Genomic DNA, 12,275 nt, shown 5'->3' with positions numbered 1-12,275 from the left:
TCATAAGCAGTAGTAGTTATAAGCAAAACCGTATTAAACTTCTATATTTTTACTAATGCATTATTTCGGAGAGAAATTGTAGGGTTTATATTATATGAGGCTACCAAAAAGTTTTAAATAATCTTTAATAATCATTTTCTACAATGTCCATAAACATGGTAATTTTAGCATTTTCCACTTCTTTCACTCCCAGAAATTATTATCTCAGTGGGCCTGACACTTCTGGCATTTTCCTTAATTTTATAGAGAAAACTAGCAACCTGGAAGTGCCTTCCTTGAGCCTCTTGTGACAAGAATTTGTAATATTAATTGCCAAAAACTACCTGCTGCAAGTAATTTTATCTAGCAAAGCTGCTCTGTGGCTTTCTCAAGAAAATATTGTATCCTTTTTGTCACAACCAAGCACTTAACAATGTAAATAGGGAGAAGCTAAAGTATAATTAATATTTAAAAAGCAAAATGTCAGGGTCTGCTAAAGAGTTTTTTTGATTCCATATTTTTTTTCTTAAATTACATTTTCCTCAGAAGAATGTATTTTGAAGCCTAACTGACAATTTTCAATTGATCAGAGCCTTAGTGTTTTACTGCAAAGTGGTGTGAACTACACAGCTATGTAAGCCTCAGGTCTAAAATGGGAAAAAATGCCATTAATTCTTAAATATCTGATCACATAGAATAATGTGTGGTTTCTACCTTTTTTAAAGAAATTAGAAGCAGGGGAAAAAAAACCCTAAAAAAATAAAGAAGGAAAATACACTTGGAGGAAAACATGTTACTAGATACAGAAAATAAAGAAAATTGCCAAATAAACATATGTAAATGAAAATTCATATTTTATAATCTTCTGAAGTCAGTGATAAAATTAAAAGATCTTTTTGCAGATATATGTCAACAATGAAAACTTTTGTACTCACAAGTTACTGAAATTTTAGCATGGTGTTATAGTACAGGAAATTACAGAACAGAGACCTTGAATCCAAGTTTCTGTACAAGGTCAGAAGTCCTGTAACAGAATTTGTAGATAAAGCAAAGCTGGTGTTCAGCCCTAGCTTTCAGAGACAAACTTAACTCTTCTACTAAAAATGTGGGAAAAAAGATCTATTTCTTAGAAAGAATTTAGTCCCTCAGCTACTTATTGTGAGGATGTTGAAGAGGTCTCATTTTTCAGTGCCAAGTCTCCCTGGACTTGTTGCCCCTCAGGACTGCCTACCAAAAGAGTCTTTCAATCAGACTCCCAAACAGGCAAAAGTCTGACCTTTGGAGGTCAGAGGCAGCTGGTCAGCTGCCCTCCCTCCTTACTTCTAGTAGAACTTCAAATTTATATAATTTCATAACCACCTCTGCCCAAGACAGTTTCTGGCAGTCACATCACCCACTAGCCCTTCTCTATTCACAGACAACAGGCCCAGCAGGTGCCTTCTCTAGCTTGGTGTCTCATCACTTGTGGCAGGAAGTTATCTTCCACACACTCCAGGAACCTTACTCTCCATTGTGCTTGATTTCCAGTAGACATCTGGTAAGTTGACATCCCCCCTGACAACAAGGCTGAGAATCATGAGACTCCTCCCAGCTGCTTGTAAAATACATCTGCTGTTTCACCCTGAGCCATCTATAACAGGCTCTTCCCTTGACGTATCAATGGTCTTTCATCTGGTTCCTATCCATAAATGCTCGGTCCTTTCCTTTCTGTGATCGGCCTCTAGATAATCCAAGCACTCCCTAAGAAGTAGGGCTACCCCACTCGTTCTTCAGCCATCCCTTCTGGAAAGTTTATAGCCATTCCTTGAAGCACTCCAGTTATGTGAGTAATCCTATCATATTTCTACAATTCTGACAATGTCATAATTTTCCGTCTTCACAATGATTTCCACCATCTCCTGTGCTGCTTGGTGTAGAAACACTTCATATGGGCTATTGACCGTGACACCTTTTTTGGGGGTGAGACCCTAGTTTCTGAGTGAATGTTCTGAGGTACGTCTGTGGTTTCCAACACATCAACAACCCTCGTGTCTTTGCTGCCACATGGATCTCAATCCCTCACCCCCACTGAGATAGCTAGGGTGTTGCATGCATTAGTACAGGGCCATTACAGCTTGCTCCAGTGTGCTCAGGACATTGTGGAGCATGGGGAAGGACCTTACTGGCACACTTTCTCTAAAACACTGTCATGCCATCCCTAGGCTCGTTTCTAACAAGCGTGGTTTTATCCCTTTCCCCCTCATAGGTTAAAGCTATTTCAAGGAGTCCTGCTAATGTTTGTGCAAAGATTCTTTCCCCTTAAGGAAAAGTGAGCACCCATCTCTTGTCAGCTGGTTTGGTGTCTTGTTGACTAACCCATGATCAAAACCCCCAAAATTCTGCCAATAATACAGGTCTCAGAGCCACGTGTTGTCCAGCTAGGTCTTTCTGTGTCTTCCAATATTCCCTGCAGTTGGAAGGATAGAGGAAAAGAGTATTTGAGTTCCTGATCCCTCAACCAATCAACATTCATCCAACACCTTTGCAAGGCTGTCAGAACAAATTTGAAATGAACATGCACAATCCTTCCCTCTTTTACAAAGTTAAAAAGTTTCTAGTATTTTTATGAATCCTAAATTATTCCTATGATAGTTATGAAGTTCTCCCAGAAAAAAATCATTAATTTCTTAATTTTTATTTTTGAAAGCATAAAACTACTTGTGTTTTCATATTCTTTAAAAGCAGAGGAGGTATTGTATAGTGTGTATAAAATAATGTAGATAGTCCAGGAGGTAGAAATAAAGAATCTGAAACAAAGGCCAGAAGTATTCTCTCAGAAAGCAGATGAATTTTTATTTAGCTGTTTCTAAATTGTTCAATTTTAGGCACAAATGCAATATGGAAATAACATTAGAAAGGTGAATATTTTGAATGACTTGGAAATAAGAATTGACAGTGGAAATTATTTTATATAGCAGCCATTCTCTGTGGCAGTTTTAGTCTTAAAAATATTTCCTTCAGGTAAAAGTAAAGAGACCAAAAGTGATTTGAGACCTTTCAAGCTGTGCATATTTGAAATAAGAGATTCACCATATAGTGCCTATCATGAGTTTTAATATCATACTTATAGAAAAGGTCATTCTATTAAGAGACGCTTATATTTGCAAAATATTATTCATAGCTGTAAAAATGCAATGGAATTACAGAATGTCATGACAGAAATGTTAGTTATTTATTGCTATACTTATTGTCCATTTGAAGCACTTTGGTAAGTGGTACAAAGAATTTGTGGTTAAGCACTATACCAGGAAAAGGGTAACATGGGGTGAGCCACGTATGATCTTGGACAAGGCCTAGCCACTTTTCATTGATTGCTGTTCCCTGTTCCCTAGATTATGTGAATTGATTATGTGCATAATCTCCACAGATGTTGTAACCAGATGCTATAATAGTAGAGTCAGCTAATACAGTTAATATATCCACTACAAGACGAGACTGTTGGGAAAAGGAAATTAAGCAGATTTTCTAGGCAATTCCTAGCAGAAATCCCCCACAAGTCCCATTGAGTACTTGTCATAGAGTACTTGTCATTATAGTGACACAGCTACTATAATAAATGTCTTAGTATTGAGGGTGTGCAGTATTCTCCCTTGGTAACAAAATAATATTAAATATAATAGTTTTTTTTCTTTTTGTCATATTCTGAGTAACTGCTGGGTAACCTGGGGACATTAATGTGATGGAGCAGTTAGTGCTGATAAATGTTGTTGGTTTTTTTTTGGGTTTTTTTTCAGAGTGTTTTACTTTCTTCTTTTATTAGATAAAGCTACTTCATTCCTGGATATTTACAAACAGTAGACCATTAGCAGAATAAAGGACTCATTATCCATATGATCACCCACGAGTCAAGCCCTTAGCTCATGTTAATGGGTTGATTTTTCCTTCTGAAGGGTCTGCCCCTACCTATTAAGTGATAAAATGATATTTCCTTCTGGATTACAGTGAATGTGGTCAGTAGATCTTTTATACCAATCATTGTTGCAGAATGGAGATGTGGCTGGTGACATATATGATATACAGAGCTCCATGAGAAATATTTAGACTTTTCTTGTAACCTAACAAGGTACTACATGAAATCCTTCCAATAAAGAAATACTTAAACCACAATACCAAACAGTCTTCTTATAGTCTGGCTATGACAATTTCATATTCACACAAGTAGCAAAATTTGAAAGAAGGTGGCAAATTATTAACAAACAATAAGCAGACTGACCAAATTTAGCTGGATTCCAATGGCTGTGTTTATTTCTTCCTGAAGTTCAGTTCTACTCATACAGATGCTGAGGTGTACACATATATATAACTTGCTGATGCAGGTTCCTGTATTCTGGTTTTGAAAAAATTTATATCATGTTCCCTGTTTTTTGAACCAAGCGGATAGATTTAAAGTTGCAATTTAAGCCCAAAAACCTCTCTGTCTTCTGCAATATTAGTCAAGCCATACTGGAGTGTAGTTTCTGAGCACAACTTTGCTTTGTACACTGATTCAAACTTTCTGGATCAGCAAGAAAAATAATACAGCATGAAGTAATTGCCCTGGAATTTCACAGAAATACAGGTATACAGCCCTGTGTTAACCTCTAGCGCATCTAGAGAGCAACAATTGACTGGTATTTTCTTCAGAGAGAGTGAGTATGTGTGTTTGATCCATGCATTTTGTGGGAGATCTTGTGCTCCCTGCTGAAAATTATGGAGAGAATCCAAGAGAGAGAAGATACTGTGTTGGGAGCAGGAGAAGCCTGCAGAATGATCCAGGAGAAGTGTCAAATGCCAGAGCTGTCTAGGCATGAGCACTCATCTCTGGGGATGCAAGCAGCAGCAGAGGTGGCTGCTGTGCAGCTATTTCTAACAAACCCTTTTTAGACATGTCCTTCTAGGCTGCTGTTATAAAATATACGTATTTGATCCCTCAAGGAGCCTTTGGGGGCTGACTGCTGGAGGTGCAGCCATGTAGACCTCAGGGGTCTGCTTGTAAGCAGTCCCTGCTTACCCTACAGAGGATGCTCATGGTTTCTACTTCACCAAGCACTGTGATATCAGTGAGAAATGCTGAGGAAACTAGCATTTTCTGACCATGGGGAGATGACAATAATTTGCATCTTTTGTTCATTCTAACACAAGTCTTTATCCTGATCAATATAGAAAAGTATTTTTCCTCCATCCCAGCACAGAAATCACTGCAGGTGGTTAGTGACAGGTGTTACTTCCAAGATCATCCCTATTTCTGCATGTATTATTGTTTGCTTCTGCCAGAGGGTCCCATAAGGCAACTGGTGAGAAACCCCAAAGAGGCTGGGAGGCCTCTGCCATATGTGGTGGTGCCATTGGCACACTCTGCCAGTGTGGTGCCATATACCAGCTAAAACCAATGGGCATTAGTTTCTAAATTTTTTAGTCTCAAAAGAGATGCAGCTGCACCAATTACCATATTTTCTGACTGTAAAGCAACATTTGCTTTTTCCAGTCAGTGGTCTGATATAATACTGCAGCCATGGCAAAGCCATGAACAAGCTGAAGCAAAGTCACATGTTGGTTTCCATTGCTTGCTCAGATTTACTGTATAATTTAGTTTTGCTGATCCTGTCTCTGACCTGTCTGTTTTGCCTAGTTTGGTTTCTTCCCTCTTTTTAAATAACTTTAAGTTACTGTTACCATCTAGAGTACAATTCACATGGTTTCCTCTTTCCAAAGCCAAGCTTAGTTCTAAAGTTTTGCTTGGTCTTTATAAAATACTGATGGTATTAAAGCCTCTTTTCTGCCCTGGAACTTGTGCTTATTACTTTACCAGACCAAGGAACAATACCTTAATATTCTTTTTTTCTGCAGACATATAATAAATTAATCAGCTACATTTGGTACTTCATAGGCAAAGCGGAGGATAAAATATTTAGTTGTTTAGTTGGTTATCTTGCTATGCAAACAGACATGAGAAACTTGCAATAATACATGTAACATAACATCTAAAAGGAAAAGACATAGGAAATGCTGAATAGTTATTGTGTCTTTCAGTTATTTACCTTTGTAGAACATTTTATCTGATAAGCTGGTTACATTATTGAATCTAGAGTTTCTTTTAAATTGCATAATTAGTTCCCAATAAGATAAGTAGTATATTATCTCTATAGCTGATCTGTCTAATTAGTAGGCTTTCTGTTTGCTGTTGTAAGATTAAACCTTATTAGTGTACTTTTGCTTATTAGAATAGTTTTTAAATCTCCATGAAATTGATGCCACAAAAGTTTAGCTAAGTTTTCTAACACCTGTCACCTAATTTGAAACAATGTATACAGCACAACAACCATGATTATCCCAAGAGTATATTTTTCCAACTCACCTATGAGGATTTATTTCTAATAATTACATAAGCTTAAAGCTTTCAAAATACTGATATGACCAGGAGGGGATTGAAATACTGTAGCACAAGGTAGATGTGTGAGGCAATATCAAAGGAAGTAAACACATTTTTTTAGAGTGGCTCCTTTGTTTTGTTTCCTTGTTCCTTTCCTTCATTTTAGTAATTTCTCAAATTATTTTTTAAGAATACTATAGTTTTGAAAGAAAGAACTATCTCCATACTAGAAAATGGAAATGGGAAAATTAATTTATTTGAGAAGAAGTCCACAAAGCCCAATATTTAAGCATTTATATATATATATATTCAAGGAAGATGTTCAGAAAAGGAATTGGCTCTGAGGACCAGAATTTCTGGCTTTCTAGTGTTTTATCTCCTGGAAATCTTGTCTTTAAGTAATCACATTTTTAGCATCAACAGACTTCAGGATGTTTTATTTGTCAAAATAAAGCACAGAATTACTTTATCACTGGAATTTGTCCTTTGCACTCTGTAGTGCACCTCAGATAAAGAGTCATGAGGCTGTTATTTAGTTACTATTTCTTTCCATCTCATGCTGCAAGTGGGTGTGGTGGATTGAACTTGCAAAATTTCTATCTGGATTCTGGTCTCTTTGCTAGAAAATTTATGATCATGAGTTTTGATTCTAATTTTTATTTTGGTCACCATTGTGAAATAAGATTGAAAGAAGGTTTGAGAACAGGTTCTGAAAAATTCTTTCTTGCAGTGTGTCCAGACATTTGGAGGCAGAATCTGCTTTCAGCCAATATCTCTTTGTTACATGTCTTCCCAAGAGAATAACTGCATAGAACATGATTTTCACTGTGTATCATATGTAGTCTTTTGTCAGCTAACTCAACTTATTCCTTATTGTTATAATATATTTTTTTGCACAAAAATAACAACAAAAAATATTTTCTAGAACCAAAAAATATCAGGTTTCAATGCTACGTAGTTTTATGTCTGCACTGAATACAACAGATTCAACAAGGTAGGGGCTCTAGAAGTGGTGCCTATGTGTCAACTCCACTTTGTTCAGTCATCATTTTATGGTGAATCCAATAGTTTAAACAAGAGCTGAAAGCTGAACTGTTCTGTCAAATCTGCCCAGAAATGCACTCAGTGTTGCAGTTCGTCTCCATCACCTGTGACAGTTTAACCTGCAGCAGCAGGTGAGCCCCATGCTACAACTCTCTGCTCCTCAGTGGTGTGGGGGAGAGTATGGGAAGGCTAAAATGGCAAAAAATTGTGAGTTGATGGCAGTTTAACGCAGTCAGCTAGCAGGTGTTTAGATATCTCCAGGAAAGCAAGGCTCCATCACAGAGATAGGCCATCAGAGAAGACAAATGCTGTGATTTGTCTCTCCCTCTTCTTTCCCATCTCTTTAGAGCTGAGCATTGGCATCGTATAGTATGGAACATCCATTCAGATCTCAGTCAGCTGTGCCAGCTGTGTTGCCTTCCAATCTAGTGCAGCTCCAGCTGCTCATGGGAGGGACAGTATGAGGAACAGAGTAGACTCCAATGTTGTGCAAACAGTCCTCAAGCAATAACAGGAGCATGGGTCTGTAATCAACAGTTTTGCTCTTAAACCTAGCATCACATGAACTGCTATGAGACAATTAACTCTATCCTAATGAGCTCTTGAATAACTGAGGGATTTTCATTTGCTTAATTTTCTTGTAGTAAGTTTGTAAATTGGTAAACCAATATTTAAGTGTTCCCTTGACTGAGATTTTTGATATATTGAAGGTATTCCAGCATATGTAATATGTTGTGTTGATTTGGCTAATTTTTCACTAGTAGGGGAGGGCCACACAAGTGGCTTCTGTGAGAAGCTGATGGAAGTTTCCACCATGTCTGACAGAGCCAGTCTCTGATGACTGAAGATGAACACACTGCTGGCCCAGTTAGAGAGGTTATTAACACTTCTCTGATGACATATTTAAGAAGAAAACCAAAACAGGGCACGCACAGTTTTTTCCAGAGGTAGCGAAGCGCCGCCGGGGGCCGTCGCCAGCGTGGTGCGTGGCAATGTGCTGGCAGGGCCGCCACCATCTCGGCGTGGCCCGCAGCAGGCCTTGCCTGCCCGGCCACCCCAACCAACCACACTGGGGGTGAAGAGGGCAGGGCAGGGGCTCCCCGTTCCTGCATGAAGAGAGTGTTAAATATCAGCAGTGCTACAGCAGCCACCACTGCCCGTGCGATGGCGGCAGGGCCGCCTGGCCAGCAGTGACATGGTGAGTGACTCTCCAACATGGAACCTAGACGAGATCAACCTCTCAGCACCAGGGAGGGATCCTGCAAGAATCTTTGAATTAGTGAAACTGGCTGGCCATGGCACCTACGAACAGCAGTTTTTCTTCTAGTCAGAGAAGAGGAGGAAGGGAGGACATGTGAAGGAAAACCACATGGCAACAGTTGAGTGGTCAGTGGAAAGGAAGAGGGGGAGGAGGTGCTTCAAGTGTTGGAGCTGAGATTCCTCTGCAGGCCGTGGTGAGGACTGTGATAAAACAAACTGTCACTCTAATGGTTGAAGTCCACGGGGCTGCAGAGATCCATTCGCAGCCTGCGGGAAAAGCGCTGGAGCAGGAGGATGCCAGAGAAAGCTGTGGTCTAGTGGGAGACCCAAACAGAGAGAGAGCCCCTGCTTCCAGAGAGAGAGTCTTGCTTCCAAACTAGAAGATAGATAGAGCAGCCTATCCTCAAAAGACTGCACCCAGTGCATGAGTGACCCATGCCACAACAGTTTTGGGAAGACGGTTTGCCTGTGAGAGGGACCCCACGGCATAGCAGAGTTTGCCAGAGCAAACAGAAAAATATCTTGAGTAACAAACTGACCAAACCCCTATGCCCCTGCACTGTCAGTGGGAAGGAGAGAGGGGCTGGGGGGACAAAAGGTGTTTTAAAGGCTTATTTTCACTTCTTGTTATCCTCCTCTGAGTCTACTAATAACAAATTTACTTTATGCCTTTATGTATACTTTACATTAAATTTGGACCTGTTTTCTCCCAATCTGTACCTTAACTTATGAGCCCTTGATTAATTTTTTTTCCCGCTCCTCTGCCCATCTCTAGCAGAGTTTTGTCTGGTGCCTGGCAATTGGCTAATATCAAACCACAGCAGATGTCTATCATCTAAGGAGGACTATAAGTTTGTGAATTTAGGATCTCACAGTGTGCTAATGCAGACCTGTTTAAGTTTCACTCTTATAAAGACCTGAGGAAAAGAAGTAAATAAAATTTCTCAGAGACAACACAGCATGGAAAGAAATCAACAAAATCCATGAAAATAGTCCTATTCTACTTTTATTAGTGCCTCAAAGATATTTACTTTAATGTCTTTTTTTTAGTAAAACATTCAAGTCAATTAAATTGACCTCCTTTTGACTCATACAATGCAACAGGACTGGTGATGGTAGTTAAATATCATGTTCTGACTCCCTCCAGAGTCAAGAACAAGGTCAGTCTCAAAGAAAATTTGTTCCTGACCTCTCTCACACTCAGTTCTTCTACACTGCATATGGTGGCCATCTGAATGGGGCTATTACAAAGAAATTTCCAAGTGTTCCCCCTGGAAGGGAGAGTCATGCCCTTAGGATAGGGTAGACAAAAATCTAAAGTGTTTCTGTTATATGTAGTCCATGCATAAGCATAAGAAATTTGAAACAGTGCTGATCTGCTAATTTTTCTTTTGAAAAACCTCCTAAAAAGGGCACAATCAAGGTAAACACCCTCAGGGTTTTCTACCTACTGTGCTTTGCCACCACAGCCAGGACTGACATCAACTTCCGTAGTAACAGATCCTCACTCTTCTCCAGTTCCGCCTTAGATCTCCTGTTTTGCAGGTATTTGTGATTTACTGTAATTTATTCCCTTTGAGAAATTTCCAGTATCAGGTCATCTGAATTGTCAGGATATCACTAATCTTCAGACTCCATGCATGGAGTGCTGGTTACTGGCTTGGAAGACCTATGCATGGGTATAGATATAATCCACACTCAACTTGTTCACATCTATTTGGGCTTGAACCCTGCCATGAGTCTCCACAAACAGCATCATACAGACTGCATGAGTACAGAAATATTATTAAGTGGCTAATCCACATAGCATGCAGCAGACAGACAAAATAAACATGCTAGCAGGCTACTACTGCAATGTGCTTACCACTCCTGTCATAGGCATACAGGGAGTCTCTGCTGCCCTCACACAAGACAGCTGGGAGTGGGCATATGCTCTTTGTACCAGGCTTAACCTCAGTACTCAGTGTTTTTCTTGGGTATTTTATATTTTCTTGGGTATTTATATATTACCTTTTCTTTTCTTTTGGAAGTTTTCTCTGACCTACCATCACATTTCACCTCTAAGGTACAACTTCTTTTAAGAAGCCAGTAACTGATTGACAGCTCAGGAGGACATTTTTCATGACAAAATACAGGATTTGGTCTCAAGTCACATATTGTGTCTAAGGGGCTTTTTCACACATGCATGAGCTGTGGGATGAAGTTTCCATCGTTGATGGCTCAAGGACACTGACCTCACGATTTCCCTCATCCTGTAGGTTTAGTGCCAAGGGCTCATGTCCTACTGCTGTGAGCTGTGGTTGCAAGTCATCTTCAATGTCTTGATGTGATGATGATGATTCTGACCACATCTCCATCCAGACTTGCTTCTCTCCCCATGGTTTGCTAAGGTTATTGTGTCATTTCATATGGCACATTTTAAAGCTGCAATATAATTATAAGAATGGATTTAATCTGTTAACCTGGGGAAAATCTGTTAACTATTGTCAAAATATCTTTCAGAAAACCTTATAATGGTACTTGGTCTTTATAATAATATTCATAAATCATTAAGGTGTTATCATTAGAACAACTCTGAAAAAACACTCAGAATACTCTGTTTGGTATTGATTATGCATCATAATTAACTATTTAGTTAAAGAGGTTTTTTCCAACAGGAATAAAAAAAAATCATAATGGTTGTCACTGAAAACTGGGAAATAAACTCTCCAACCCATTTTTCTAGGTTAGATAGCTGATATTACTTTATTAGCTGCACTGGAAGGATGGGGCTTTCCCCTCAAACCATGCATGCATTCAGGTTACATTTCTGAAACAAATACAAATTAGTCACATTTCCTGAATACATGCATATATGTTAATTATTTTCATAGACTTGTTTGGATATGGTTCCAGGTCTTCTGATAAATCTTTTCTCCTTGAGAGTATCTCAAATATGTGGTCAGGTCATAATGTACTTCTCTCATCATTCTTAGCTCTGACACACAATCCTTGTTTTCAAAACTAAGCTATCAGCTAGGACTCATTAATCACTGATGTAAGTAAACACGGAAGCATTAGCTGACACAAGGCTTATTAGTCACAGATGTAGGGAGTTAACACAAGGCCACATTAATCTCTGACATTTGTACCACGTACTGAGTGGTACAAAACTAAAAATTAACCATGAATATAGATAAGAATATAACCATGAATAATACACCTTGTGTTAAAGTTAAAATAATTCTCCATCTTCACCCACTGCCTAGACTTTTTCTTAAAGGGATGTAACTAGTTTTATAACAAAGTGTTCCATTTTAATCTTTATATGCCAGAAAGATTTTCCTCCTTATTTTTTCCAGATCTCATTTGTACAATAATTTGGAACCATATATAAAATTTTATTTTATTTTCCAAGTATTTCTATTTTATTTGTGATCCTGCTATGCATGGGACAATAAACATCCATACTTAAGCTATAGAAATTAATCTGAAAAAGTAGGTGTTTCAATTCATATGAATTTACATCCTTAAATGATATGCAATTCTCATGGAAATAATTTATGATTGAGGTACAGCATAGTGTAAAAACAGATTAATTTCAAGAGGACTATAATGCTGTGGA

At 38.6% G+C, this 12,275-nt stretch overlaps 1 long non-coding RNA gene across 1 annotated transcript in view; it reads left to right on the top strand.

The window, feature by feature from the left end:
* LOC135290352 (uncharacterized) overlaps nucleotides 1-12,275 on the top strand; it is a 31,961-nt gene that overhangs the window by 4,203 nt on the left and 15,483 nt on the right. The gene's annotated exons all lie outside the window — the stretch shown is intronic.

The sequence above is a fragment of the Passer domesticus genome, chromosome Z (assembly GCF_036417665.1).
Source record: "Passer domesticus isolate bPasDom1 chromosome Z, bPasDom1.hap1, whole genome shotgun sequence".
Lineage (NCBI taxonomy): Eukaryota > Metazoa > Chordata > Aves > Passeriformes > Passeridae > Passer > Passer domesticus.
Note: the sequence above shows the minus strand (reverse complement) of the source record. Positions and strands in the feature narration are given on the sequence as shown.